Consider the following 13585-nt stretch of genomic DNA (forward strand, 5'->3'; position numbering starts at 1 on the left):
TCCCTTCCGCTTCAGACTCCAGGCACAAGTTCCCTTCACTATGCCTCATCAACCCTCCCCTCCTTATGATCATTCTCTTATTCCTATTTATCATTCCCCCGAACCCCACCCCACCCCCCAGCTGTCCTTAGTCCATTTTTGAGTTCCTTCCTGGTTATGTTGTAACCCGCTAAAGCCCTGTCTGATTCTTGTCTCCTCAGCCTTATGCTTCCTATTGATGAGAAGCTCCTGCTCTCTTGTCATCCAAGGCTCCTTCACCTTGCCATTCCTTGCCTGTCCCCAGTGGGACAAAGTTATCCAACACTTGCAACAAGTGCTCCTTAAACAGCTTCCACATTTCTGTTGTGCCTTTCCTGTAGAACAATTGTTCCCAATTTATACTCCACAGCTCCTGGTCTAATAGCAGTATATTTTCCCCTTTCCCAGTTAAATACCTTCCCATACTGTCTGTTCCTATCCCTCTTTATGGCTATGATAAAGGTGAGGCAGTTGTGGTCACGGAACTCTCTAATTAACAATGCTACTCTCCTTTTAACCCTTCCCTTCCCTCCTTTTTCCCCCCCCTCCCCCAACCCGCCCCAAACACTGTTCTTTTTAAAATATCTAAACCCTGGGACATCCAGCAACCATTCCTGCCCCTGTGAAATCCATGTCTCCGTTATGGCCGCAGCATCGTAGTTCCAACTACTGATCCATGCTCTTAAGTTCATCACTCATATTCCTGATACTCCTTATATTGAAACAAACACACTTAACCCATCCCTTTGCCCTATTAACTGTGTCTCCTTCCTGACAAACTCTATGCATTCTATTTCTGCCTGTTCAACATCTACCCTTTCTTCTGATCTGTAACTCTGGTTCCCATCCCCTTGCCAAACTTGTTTAGACCCTCCCAAAGTGCAATAACAAATCTGCCCAGGACATTGGTGTCACCCCAGTTTAAGTGCAACTCCTCCTTTGTTTACAGGTCCCACTTTCCTCAGAAGATACCCCAATGATCCACATATCTGAAGCCCTCCCTCCTGCACCAGCCCTGTAGCCACGTGTTTAGCTGCATTCGCTCTCTGTTCCTTACCTCACTAGCACGTGGCACTGGTGGTAATCCTGAGATTACTACTCTGCTTATCCTGCTTTTTAACTTCCAACCTAACTTTCTGAAATTACTTTTTAAAATCCTTATCCCTCTTCCTGGCTCTGTCATTGGTGCTGAAAATGTGTTGCTGGAAAAGCGCAGCAGGTATAGGTAGAGTCACAGTGCTATGCTCTCTCAGCAACACATTTTCAGCTCTGATCTCCAGCATCTGCAGTCCTCACTTTCTCCTCTGTCATTGGTGTCAATGTGCAGCACAACTTCTGGCTGCTCACCCTCCCCATTCAGAATTTTGTAGATTTGAGAGTTTGGAGAAGGTTTGTAGCTCAGATTAAGGTTCTGGATGTAAGTTTGCTTGCTGAGCTGGAAGGTTTGTTTTCAGATGTTTTATCACCATATTAGGTAACAACATCAGTGAGCCTCTGCTGAAGTACTGGTGTTAATGATATGCCTACCACTGGTTGAGAAAAAGAACAAGAAATGACACCACCTACCCACATAAATAGAAAGTGGGTTACTAACACCATTGCTTCAGTGGAGGCTCACTGATGTCACCTAGTACAGTGATGAAACGTCCAGCTCAGCAAGCAAACTTACATTCTTCTAGCCTTTGTGATAGAGACATGCCAGACTCTGGCACTTGGGAGGCAACATACCTTCTGGGAGACCTGATAGTGACCACAGAATCTCCAGTCCGTTTGTCTAACTATTGAATCTCCTACCACTAGCACTTTTCTATTCTCCCCCTTCTTCCCTTCTGAGCCACAGTGGCAGGCTCAGTGCCAGATAATTTTGATTAGGGATAGTCAACATGATTTTGTGAAGGGTAGGTCGTGCATCAAAACCTTTACAGTTCTTTTGAGAAGGTGACCAAACAGGTAGATGAGGGTAAAGCAGTTGATGTGGTATATGTGGATTTCAGGAAGGTGTTTGAGAAGGTTCCCCATGGCAGGCTATTGCAGGAAATAGAGGCATGGGGTTGAGGGTGATTTTGCAGTTTGGATCAGAAATTGGCTAGCTGAAAGAAGAGAGGGTGGTGGTTGATGAGAAATGTTCGTCCTGGAGTTCAGTTACTGGTGGTATTGTGCAAGGATCTGTTTTGGGGCCACTGCTGTTGGTCATTTTTATAAATGACCCTGGGTGAGGGCAGTGAATGGTGCGTTAGTAAACTTGCAGATGACACTAAAGTTGGTGACGTTGTGGATCATCCGGAAGGATGTTGCAGGTTAGAGGGGCATAGATAAGCCTCAGAGTTGGGCTGACGGGTGGAAAATGGAGTTTAATGTGGGAAAAGTGTGAGGTAATTCACATTGGAAGGAGAAATGGGAGTACTGGGCTAATGGTAAGATTCTTGGTAGTGTGGATGACCAGAGAGATCTTGGTATCCATGTGCATAGATCCCTGAAAGTTGCCACCCAGGTTAATTAGGGTTGTTAAGAAAGTGTACAGTAAGTTAGCTTTTACTAGTAGAGGGATTGAGATTTGAAGCCATGAGGTCATGTTGCAGCTGTATAAAACTCTGGTGCAGCTGCACTTGGAGTATTGTGTACGGTTCTAGTCACAGCATTATAGGAAAGGGTGCAGAGCAGATTTATTAGGATGTTGCCTGGTATGGAGGGAAGGTCTTATGAGGAAAGAGTGAGGGACTTGTGGCTGTTTTCATTAGAAGGTTAAAAAGTGACTTAGAGGCATACGAGATGAGAGGATTAGATAGGGTGGACAGGGAGAGCCTTTTTCCTCTGCTGATGGCTAGCACAAGGGGACAGAAGTTTAAATTGAGGGGTGATGGATATAGGATAGATGTCAGAGAGATTCGCCAACATTAAAGGCATTTAAATAATCACTGGATAAACATGGATGTTAACTGAATAGTTATGTTAGATGGGCTTTAGATTTGGTTTCACAGGTCAGTGCAACATTGAGGACTGAAGGGCCTGTACTGCGCTGTAATGTTTTATGTTCAGAGATGTGGCCATGTGGGTCACAGAGTCCAAACACCATTCAATGCCAAGAGGTGAAGGTTAGATTAATCTTATTGGAGATTGTCATTGTCTGGCATTTGTCACACACATGCTACTTGCCATTTTCAGCCCAAGTTTGGATGTTGTCTGGATCTTGCTGCATTTGAACATGGACCTCCTCAGTATCTGAGGTATCATGAGTGATGCTGAATATTGTGCAGTCACCAACGAACATACTTCGTCTGACCTTTATGATGGAGTTGAAGTCTTTAATGAAGCAGTTGAAAATGGTTTGGCCTCAGGCATTGCTATGAACTATAACCAGTGGAGTGTTTGCCCCTGATAATCATTGATGCAAGTTTTACGAGGGCTTCTTGATGCCACACTCCGTTCAATGGGGTCTTGATGCCAAAGAGCTGTCACTCCTCTCATCTCTGGCAATCACCTTTTTGTCCACTTTTGAACCAAGACTGTAATAAGGTTAGGAGCTGAGGCACCCTGGTAGAACCTAAACTGGGTGTCACTGAACAGGTTATTGCTGAGCAGGTGCTGTTTAATAGCACCATTAACACCTTCCATCACTTTATAGTGATGATCGAGAGTAGACTGATGGGACGGTAATTAGCCGTGTTGGAGTTTGCCTCCTTTTTGTGTCCAGGACATGACATAACTGGATAATTTTCCACATCATTGGATAGATGTCAGTGTTGTAGTTGCTAGAACTGTTGAACAGCTTGGCTAGGGGAGTGGTAAGTTCTGAAATGTTGTCAGGGCCCGTAGTCATTGCAGTATCCAGTACTTCTAACTGTTCCTTGATATCACGTAGAGTGAATTGAATTGGCTAAACACTTGTATCTGTGATGCTGGGGATCACTGGAGGAAGTTTGTTGGTTATTTCAAATGTTCAATTCTAAACCATTTTAAAAATCAAAATCTTTCAAATATATTTTAACAAATGCATGATGTCAAAGCATTTTAGTTTTTAGCATGTTTTAAATAGTAAACAGCTGTCACCCCTGGCTGCAGTCAGACTGCAAACCTTGGGAATAATAAGATTAGCTTTCAGCATCTCCCAGTATCCCATCAGTAACAGATTCAAAGAAAAAGATTCTAGTTCAAACCTGGGCAGAAATGACAAATCTGTGATTTGTGTTTCTTTGTGTTGAATAATCTTCTTTCCATCTAATACAGGACATTGGTTAGACCACTGTTGGAATATTGTGTGCAATTCTGGTCTCCTTCCTATCAGAAAGATGTTGTGAAACTTGAAAGGGTTCATAGGGGACACAACATTACAGCGCAGTACAGGCCCTTCGGCCCTCGATGTTGCGCCGTCCTGTCATTCCAATCTGAAGCTCCTCTAATCTACAGTATTTCATGTATGTCCATATACTTGTCCAATGACTACTTAAATGTACTTAAACTTGGTGAATCTACTACCGTTGCAGGCAAAGCATTCCATACCCTTACTACTCTGAGTAAAGAAACTACCTGACATCTGTCCTACCTCTATCACCCCTCAGTTTAAAGCTGTGCCCCCCTCGTGCTCGCTGTCACCATACTTGGAAAAAGGCTCTCCCTGTCCACCCTATCGATCCCTCTGATTATCTTATGTATCTTTTAAGTCACCTCTCAGCTGCCTTCTCTCTAACGAAAACAGCCTCAAGTCCCTCAGCCTTTCCTCGTAACACCTTCCCTCCATAGCAGGGAACATCCTGGTAAATCTCCTCTGCATCCTTTCCAAAGCTTCCACATCCTTCCTATAATGCGGTGACCAGAACTGTACACAATACTCCAAGTGTGATCGCACCAGAGTTTTGTACAGCTGTAGCATAACCTCATGGTTCCATAACCCGATCCCTCTATTAATAAAAGTTAAAACACTGTAAGGGCTTTTGCCCGAAACGTCGATTTCGCTGCTCGTTGGATGCTGCCTGAACTGCTGTGCTCTTCCAGCACCACTAATCCAGTATTTGGTTTTCAGCATCTGCAGTCATTGTTTTTACCTTCTTAACAACCCTGTCAACCTGGGTGGCGACTCTCCAGGATCTGTGTACCTGGACGCCGAGATCTTTCTGCTCATCTACACAATCAAGAATCTTACCATTAGCCCAGTACTTTGCATTCTGGTTACTCTGACCAAAGTGAATCACCTCACACTTGCCTGCATTAAACTCCATTTGCCACCTCTCAGCCCAGCTCTGCAGCTTATCTATGTCTCTCTGTAACCTACAACATCCTTCATCTTTATCCACAACTCCACCGACCTTAGTGTCGTCTGCAAATTTACTAACGCACCCTTCTACGCCCTCATCCAGCTTATTTATAAAAATGACGAACAGCAGTGGAACCAACACCGACCCTTGAGGTACACCACTAGGAATTGGACTTCAGGATAAACATTTCCCATCCACCATCACCTCCTCTCTCTTCTTTCAGCAAGCCAATTACTGATCCAAGCTGCTATATCTCCCACAATCCCATTCTTCCGCATTTCAGTTCAGAAAAGATTTACAAGGATGTTGCCAGGGTTGGAGGATCTCCTCTACAGGGAGAGGCTGAACAGGCTGGGGCTGTTTTCCCTGGACCGTCGGAGGCTGAGGGGTGACTTGGTAGAGATTTACCAAATTGAGAGGCATGGATAAGGTAAATAGACGAAGTCTTTTCCCTGGGGTGGGGGAGTCCAGAAGTAGAGGGCATAGGCTTGGGGTGAGAGGGGAAAGATATAAAAGGGACCTAAGGGGCAACTTTTTCACACAGAGGGTGGTACATGTATGGAATGAGCTGCCAGAGGAAGTGGTGGAGGCTGGTACAATTGCAACATTTAAGAGGCATTTGGATGGGTCCAACCCATCCATGCCGACCAGATATCCCAACCCAATCTAATCCTACCTGTCAGCACCCAGCCCTTATTCCTCCAAATAGCACAGTTTTAATCTAATCTAAAACTGTGCTAATGATCTGAATTCATACAAGTTGCCTTTGTCCATCATTCCCAGTTCTTGCTGACTTACTCTACTCCCTGTTCCTGGGGAATTCATTCCAGTCTTAGCTCCTCCCTCACTCTCTCTGTAATTTCAAAATTGGGCGGCACAGTGGTTAGCACTGCTGCCTCACAGCGCCAGAGACATGGGTTCAATTCCAGCCTCGGGTGACTGACTGTGTGGAGTTTGCACGTTCTCCCCGTGTCTGTGTGGGTTTCCTCCGGGTGCTCCCGTTTCCTCCCACAGTCCAAAGATATGCAGGTCAGATGAATTGGCCATGCTAAATTGCCCGTAGTGTTAGGTAAGGGGTAAATGTCGGGGTATGGGTGGGTTGCGCTTCGGCGGGTCGGTGTGGACTTGTTGGGCCGAAGGGCCTGTTTCCACACTGTAATCTAATCTAATCTAATGAATAGGAAGGGTTTGGAGGAATAAGGGCTGGGTGCTGACAGGTAGGATTAGATTGGGTTGGGATATCTGGTCGGCATGGACAGGTTGGACCGAAGGGTCTGTTTCCATGCTGTACATCTCTTTGACTCTACAACCAGCTGCACAGTGCTGGTCAGGAGTGGCTGAAAGTTTTATTTTAGAAGATCTTTGAGGTGTTGAGTGTGAGCTCCCTGTTGTGGAATAGTTGGTTGCATTGACCAATGGAAGATGCAGTGCTGTGGTTCATGTTACAATAGCATGGGGGCACCTCATCCAGGAAGGATTGTGCTGTCTGGACTGTACTGACTCCTGATCGCTGACTCATTGTGGCACTGGCTCTTCTTATACAAGTGAAACCTGTTGATCCAGTTTCTGTTGTAAAGAGTTTGATCCCATTGCCTTGTAGACAGCTCCATACAGCTAGACTGGCCTGCCAACTCTTACCTGAGCTTGCTGTTTCCAGAGGAATGGTTGCAGCCCTCAACCTCCCTCCCTGTGTAAGCCTTGTGGTGGCTGATTGCATAATGCCAACCTGCCACACTCCAGTGTCCTCCCTGCTCAAAAGTGGAGGGACAGAGAGGAGAATGTGTCGGTGATCGTGGTGGTACCCTGCTTATGAAGGTAGAGAGTGAAGGGTGGTTAGCTTGGAAGAATGGGTGCTCTGTTAGTGGGAGGATGTGAGGGCACTTTATCGGGTGCAACGGGTGGCAGAGGGAGCCCTGTTTGTATTTGGTAGGGGGAAGAGGGCTCTGTTACCCTGTCTGTGGGCAGTGGTAATGCTTCATGTTGGTGTTGGCAACTTTTGCTATTGAGGGTTGTTGTGACTGAGCTAACTGCCAGGGGGCAGCAGCTCAAACAGAATTTGACGTCAGGAATTTGGGAGTCGTTGGAATGTTTGGATGCAGAATCTGAGTGAGCAGCTTTTCACATTGAATTCCTATCCTAGGACGGTAGGTTCTCCTGTGCAGGTGAGACTGCAGGTGAGTGAGCTTCAGTTTTTAGCAGAACTGAGCTGCCATAGCCACGGTGAGAGTGGGTGAGTAAAGGCTGAAGGCTTTAACAGTTTATAATTCAAAACCCATTCATTAAAAGACAATCAGACAGAAATTAGATGAGCTGCTGGTTGTGAAATGGGAACATGGGAGGGTGAAGTGATGTTTGGCTGACTGACCCCTGCCGTCTATGTCAAGTACCTTCAGGTTAAATTCATTAAGTTAGCAGTCTTGCTCAGAGATGGATATTTTTAAAAGTCCAGAAAGAATTAAATCCTAGAAATTTGACCTGCCTGAGGCAACGAGTTAAAAAGAAACTGACTAATTCTGATCCTCTTCTGTTCGCTGGTCCCTCAATAGTCTGAGAGCTGCTGGATAATTTCCGCCAGTTTTGTTGCTAGTCTTGGTCTGTACATTACCCATTCAATGGTTCAAGTTTGGTTTTAATGAGCAGTTGGAAGTTCCTAATTGCAGCATCAAATCAGTTGATGACAGAATGTTAAGGCTTATGGTGAAACTTGAATGAATCTGATGGGAGGATGTGTTGAGGTGACCTAAGACAGTGTGGCCACTCAGTGAAGTATTTAGTGTATATTGAATTTAAGCTCAATATATTAAAAAGCCCAGATAATTTGGAGGAAGAAGCAGGGGAAACATGAAGATAGAGTTAGCATTCCTTCTCGAACCAGAGTTACCGGCTGCAGAGCTCCCTGTCTGTGACTGAGGAGGAAGGTGTTCGATGTTAAAACTTGCATTTTATTCAGGGAGGTGTTTGTGTAATTGGAGTTTTTCAGCAGTGACTGAACGGAACAATGAGCTGTCAGTACAGTCAAGCAATAGAACAGACAGAATGGAGAAAACAAGTCAAGATTAATCAATGGTGTGGGTTGCACAGGAGGGGGAGTGTGGTTTGGGGGTGAAACACTGGGGAATGTGGGGTGAGTCAGGGTGGGGGTGTCATGTGATGGAGTGTTTGGTTGTTGTCAAGGGGCATAATGTGGAGGTGGATCTGGTGGGGCATGGTGTGGGTGTGGATCAAGGGGTAAGGAGTGCAGTGTGCGTTATGTCACTGATTTCTTTATCTGTTGTGTTTCCAGTTTGGCCCATTTTGTGTCTGCTTTGCCACTTGATCATGGCGATATGTTTCTCAACCCCATTCTCTTACCCCTCCTCCCCCCACCCCCAATAATCCTTGATCCCCTTGTTAATCAAGAGCCTAAGAGCCGGTCTACCTCTGTCTTAAATACTCTCAATGACTGGCTTCAACAGCCTTCAGTGGCAGTGGGTTCCACAGATTAACTACCCTCTGGCTGAAGAGGTTTCTCCCCTATCTTGGTTCTAAAGGGTCATCCCTTCAGTCTGAGGCTGTGCCTTTGGGTCCTAGTCTCTCCTACTAGTGAAAACACCTTCTCCACGTCCACTGTATATGTCTCTGTCTCCTGTAAGTCTTAATCTGTTCTTTTCTGCTCTTCTTCTTCTCCCCACCCCCACCCCCACCCCCACCCGCGCCATATTTTTGCTCCCTTCACCTCCCCAAACCTCATTTTCCCTCTGTCCTTTCCACCTCCACCTCCACCTCCACCTCCACCTCCACCTCCACCTCCACCTCCACCTCCACCTCCACCTCCAAGTACAGACCCAGAGTTCTCAACTGCTCCTTATGTGACAAGCCCTTCATACCTAGGATCATTCTTGAAAGCCTCCAAGGCCAGCACATCCATCCTTTTAGATTCGGGGCCCAGAAATGCTCTCAGTATTCCATATACAGCCTCAGGAGCACATTCCTGCTTATGTATTCTAACCCTCTTGAAATGAATGCCTGACATCGCATTTACCTTCCTAACTACCTACTGAATCCGCGTGTTAACCCTAAGAGAATTCTGAACTGAGATTCCCAAGTCCCTTTGTGCTGCAAATTTCCCCCCTGCCTCCCCACAACCAGTCAGTCTCGTGCTACCCTGTATTTCCCCCTGCCAAAACCCTGGGTTCAGATTAGTCTCTGAGCTATGTGTGTGTCTCTTGTCAATGTCTGAGCTAAGGCTGTGTGTGGGCGAGGGGAGGGCCCTGATATTTATATCAATTCAATTTGCAGCTTTTCAATGAATTTCCAAAACTCGTTAAACTAGAATTTCTTTGTTCTCTGGGTGATTCTGTCATTGAAATCACCTTTTTATCAAAATCCTCTGCAGAATAAAGCTTCTCTTTATTTCAAACACTGAGCTAATGGCTGATTGAAGCAGCCATGTGTGTTTATTGGATGTAGGGCGGGGTTGATCAGAATCAGGGATTTGGGGGGTACAGAATCAGTAGGTATAGGGCTGAGACAAAGAGGTTGGCTTGCTGGGACTGAAGATTTGGGGCATAAGGGCAGAATTCTGGTTGGAGATGGGGAGGTGAGTGGGGCAGGGCAGAACTGTGCAGAGATGGTGTAACGGAGTGTGTGGTAATGTACTGTGGTGAAACCTGGCACTGGGTTGGGCTGTGATAAATGGGTATTGGGTGAGGGGTGCAGTTCATTTGTATTGGGGTGCAGTGTCTGTTGGAACCATTCTGAGATCGGATACTGCCACTGAAAAGCTGCTTCCTATGTAATTCGAACCAGCAGGTTACTGGTTGTGCCGTAGCACATAGTGACACAGCTTCTTTCAGCATCGCTTCCTCCTCCCTCCATTCAGGAAAATGGAAAAGCTGTGTACACGGAGTCACCTGCACTGGGAGCATTAGGAGGAAGGGGATTTTGAGATTTCAGGTGGTGCTGTGTTTGTCTCTGTAGGGTTAATGAGGGAGGCTGATATGGATTTTGAATTCTTGGTCACATCTCTGAGTGAGGGGAGGAACGACTGAGCCACAAGAACAAAGTTAATGAATTATGAACAGTTCAGAAGGGTCCACAAGATTGAGGCTGTCTTGTGAGGCAAGGTTGTACTGACTGAGCTTGTTTATACTGGAGTTTAGAGCAAGGAGTGACTGGATTGCAGTGTTTCGGAATCTAAATGGTCTTGACGAGGTGAATGTGGAAAGGATATTTTCTTTTTGTGGGTCAGTCCAGAACAAGGGAGCACTGTTTTTAAAATTAGTTGTCACCTTTTTTCCTTTGAGAGTTGTGTGACAAGCAAAGTTCCAAAGATAGTGATAGAGGCAGGTTATTAAATTGTATTAAGGCAGAGATTGGAAGGTTCTTGTTGGGCAGGGGATTGATTGCCATTCCACACCACCACCACACACCCCCCCGCCCCCCGCCCCCCGCCCCCCGGTAACAATCAGGAGGCTGTGATCTTATTGAATGGTGGATCGAGGGTTTGAATTGTCTATTTCGGCTCCTATTTTTCATGTTCATCGAAGTTCAATGCAATTGAAGCAAGACACCTTTGCTCTCAAAATAAATTCCTCGTACTAAAGGTCAACGCACCATTTGTCTTGAACTTGGAGCTATGATGTTATGGCCATTACGGAGCCTTGGACATTACAGGGGTAGGAATGGTTGTTGCATGTTCCAAGGTTTAGATGGTTCAAAAGGGAATAGGGAGGGAGGGAAAAGAGGTGGGGGAGTGGCATTGCTAACGAGGGATAGTATCACAGCTGCAGGAAAGGAGGTCGTTGAGGAGGGTTTGTCTACTGAGTCATTATGGGTGGAAGTCAAAGTAGGAGTTTTCTATGCACCCTGCCCCCCAACCCACCCCCACTAGTCTCCACCACTTCCTCTGGCAACTCATTCCCTACACATACCACCCTCTGCATAATAAATGTCCCTAATTTATCTGACTCAGTGTGGTGCTGGAAAAGCACAGCTGGTCAGGCAGTGTCCAATGAGCAGGAGAGTCGATGTTTTGAGCATAAGCTCTTTGAAGAGGTATAGAAATGTACAGCATGGAAACAGATGCTTCAGTCAATACGGACCAGATATCCCAACCCAATCTAGTCCCACCTGCCAGCATCTGCATGATAAAGTTGCCCCTTAGGTCTCTTTATGTCTTTCCCCTCTCACCCTAAATCTATGCCCTCTAGTTTTGGACTCCCCCCAACCTGGCCCATATCCCTCCAAACCTTTCCTATTCATATACACATCCAGATGCCTTTTAAATGTTGCAATTGTACCAGCCTCCACCACTTCCTCTGGCAGCTTATTCCATCCGCGTACCACTCTGTGAAAACGTTGCCCCTTAGGTCTCTTTTTTAATATCTTTCCCCTCTCACCCTAAACCTATGCCCTCTAGTTATGGACTCCCTCACCCCAGGCAAAAGACTGTCTGTCTATTTATCCTATATATGCCCCTCATGATTTTGTAAACCTCTATAAGGTCACCCCTCACCTCTCCAGGGAAAACAGCCCTAGCCTATTCAGCTTCTCCCTGTACCTCAAATCCTCCAAACCTGGCAACATCCTTGTAAATCTTTTCTGAACCCTTTCAAGTTTCACAACATCTTTCCGATAGAAAGGAGACCAGAATTGCACGCAATATGCCAACAGTGGCCTAACCACTGTTGACCTCAGCAACATGACGTCCCAACTCCTGTACTCCATGTTCTGACCAGTAAAGGAAATTGCCCTAATAGGTCTCGAGTTCTACAAATGCTCATCATTATGTCCTGACTTTTAAATTCTACAGCTTCAGATAAATCTTTCAACCCTATTAGTTTATTTAAAAAGACCAGCCTCATTATCCTGGGGAATTGCCTTCAAAGTTCTGGACGAATAACCCAAAATCCTTTGGTCCCTCGACAGGAGCGAGCCTTCCTCCATTTGTTACAACTCTGCTTTTAAAAAATATCAAGCTTATGCTCGAAACGTCCACTCTCCTCTCGTCGGATGTTGCCTGACCAGCTATGCTTTTCCAGCACCACACTGTTCAACTCTAATCTCCAGCATCTGCAGTCCTCACTTTCTCCTCAGTAACTGATTCAACTACCATTCCATGCACCCACCACTCTGTGTAAAGAATCCACCTCTGACATCTCCCCTAAACCTTCCTCCAATCACCTTAAAATTATGCCCCCTCGTGATAACCATTTCCGCCCTGGGGAAAAAAGCAAATCCTCTGGCTATCACTCTATCGATGCCTCTCATCATCTTGAACACCTCTATTTAAGTTACCCCTCATGCTTCTTTGCTCCAATGAGAAAAGCCCTAGCTCCCTCACCTTTCTTCGTAAAACACCCTCCAGTCCAGGCAGCATCCTGGTAAATCTCCTCTGCAAATTCTCTAAAACTTCCATATTCCTTCCTATATGAAAGTCACCAGAACTGGACACAATATTCCAAGTGTAGTATAACTAAAGCTCTACAGAACTGCAGCATAACCTTGCAGCTCTTAAACTCAATCCCTCTGCTAATTTAAGCCAAAACACCATGCGCCTTAAGACAGCTATCAATTTGGATGGCAACTTTGAGGGATCTACAGACTTGGACCACAAGATTCCATTTTTTCTTCACATTGCCAGGAATCCTGCCTTTATTCTAGTAATCTGCATTCAAACTTGACCTTCCAAAATGAAATCACTTCATACTTTCCCAGGTTGAACTCTGTGTTTGCCACTTCTCAGCCGAGCTCTGCATCCTTCAGTCAATGTCCATCAGTTGCAGTCGGTAACTGAATGATCCATTTATTGCTACTCTGCTTTCTGTGTTAACCAGTTTTCAATTCCTATCAGTACACTACATCTATATCCTATATCAGTACACTACACCTTCATCCTATATCAGTACACTACACCTTCATCCTATATCAGTACACTACACCTTCATCCTATATCAGTACACTACACCTTCATCCTATATCAGTACACTACACCTTCATCCTATATCAGTACACTACACCTTCATCCTATATCAGTACACTACACCTTCATCCTATATCAGTACACTACACCTTCATCCTATATCAGTACACTACACCTTCATCCTATATCAGTACACTACACCTTCATCCTATATCAGTACACTACACCTTCATCCTATATCAGTACACTACACCTTCATCCTATATCAGTACACTACACCTTCATCCTATATCAGTACACTGCACCTTCATCCTATATCAGTACACTACACCTTCATCCTATATCAGTACACTGCACCTTCATCCTATATCAGTACACTACACCTTCATCCTATATCAGTACACTACACCTTTAT

The 13585-nt window shown here is 45.4% G+C and overlaps 1 protein-coding gene across 2 annotated transcripts in view; it reads left to right on the forward strand.

Moving 5' to 3' along the window:
- Nucleotides 1-13585, forward strand: part of LOC140483534 (protein kinase C delta type-like) — a 97038-nt gene that overhangs the window by 11615 nt on the left and 71838 nt on the right. Inside the window, exon 1 of one of the 2 annotated variants that reach the window (XM_072581705.1) lies at nucleotides 7424-7441. The exons of the other annotated variant lie outside the window; for it this stretch is intronic. The gene's annotated coding sequence lies outside the window, so the exon portion shown is untranslated. Of the gene's footprint in view, nucleotides 1-7423; nucleotides 7442-13585 lie in introns of those variants that run through there. 2 annotated transcript variants of the gene reach the window in all.

Source organism: Chiloscyllium punctatum, chromosome 12, assembly GCF_047496795.1.
Source record: "Chiloscyllium punctatum isolate Juve2018m chromosome 12, sChiPun1.3, whole genome shotgun sequence".
NCBI classification, from domain to species: Eukaryota; Metazoa; Chordata; class Chondrichthyes; order Orectolobiformes; family Hemiscylliidae; genus Chiloscyllium; species Chiloscyllium punctatum.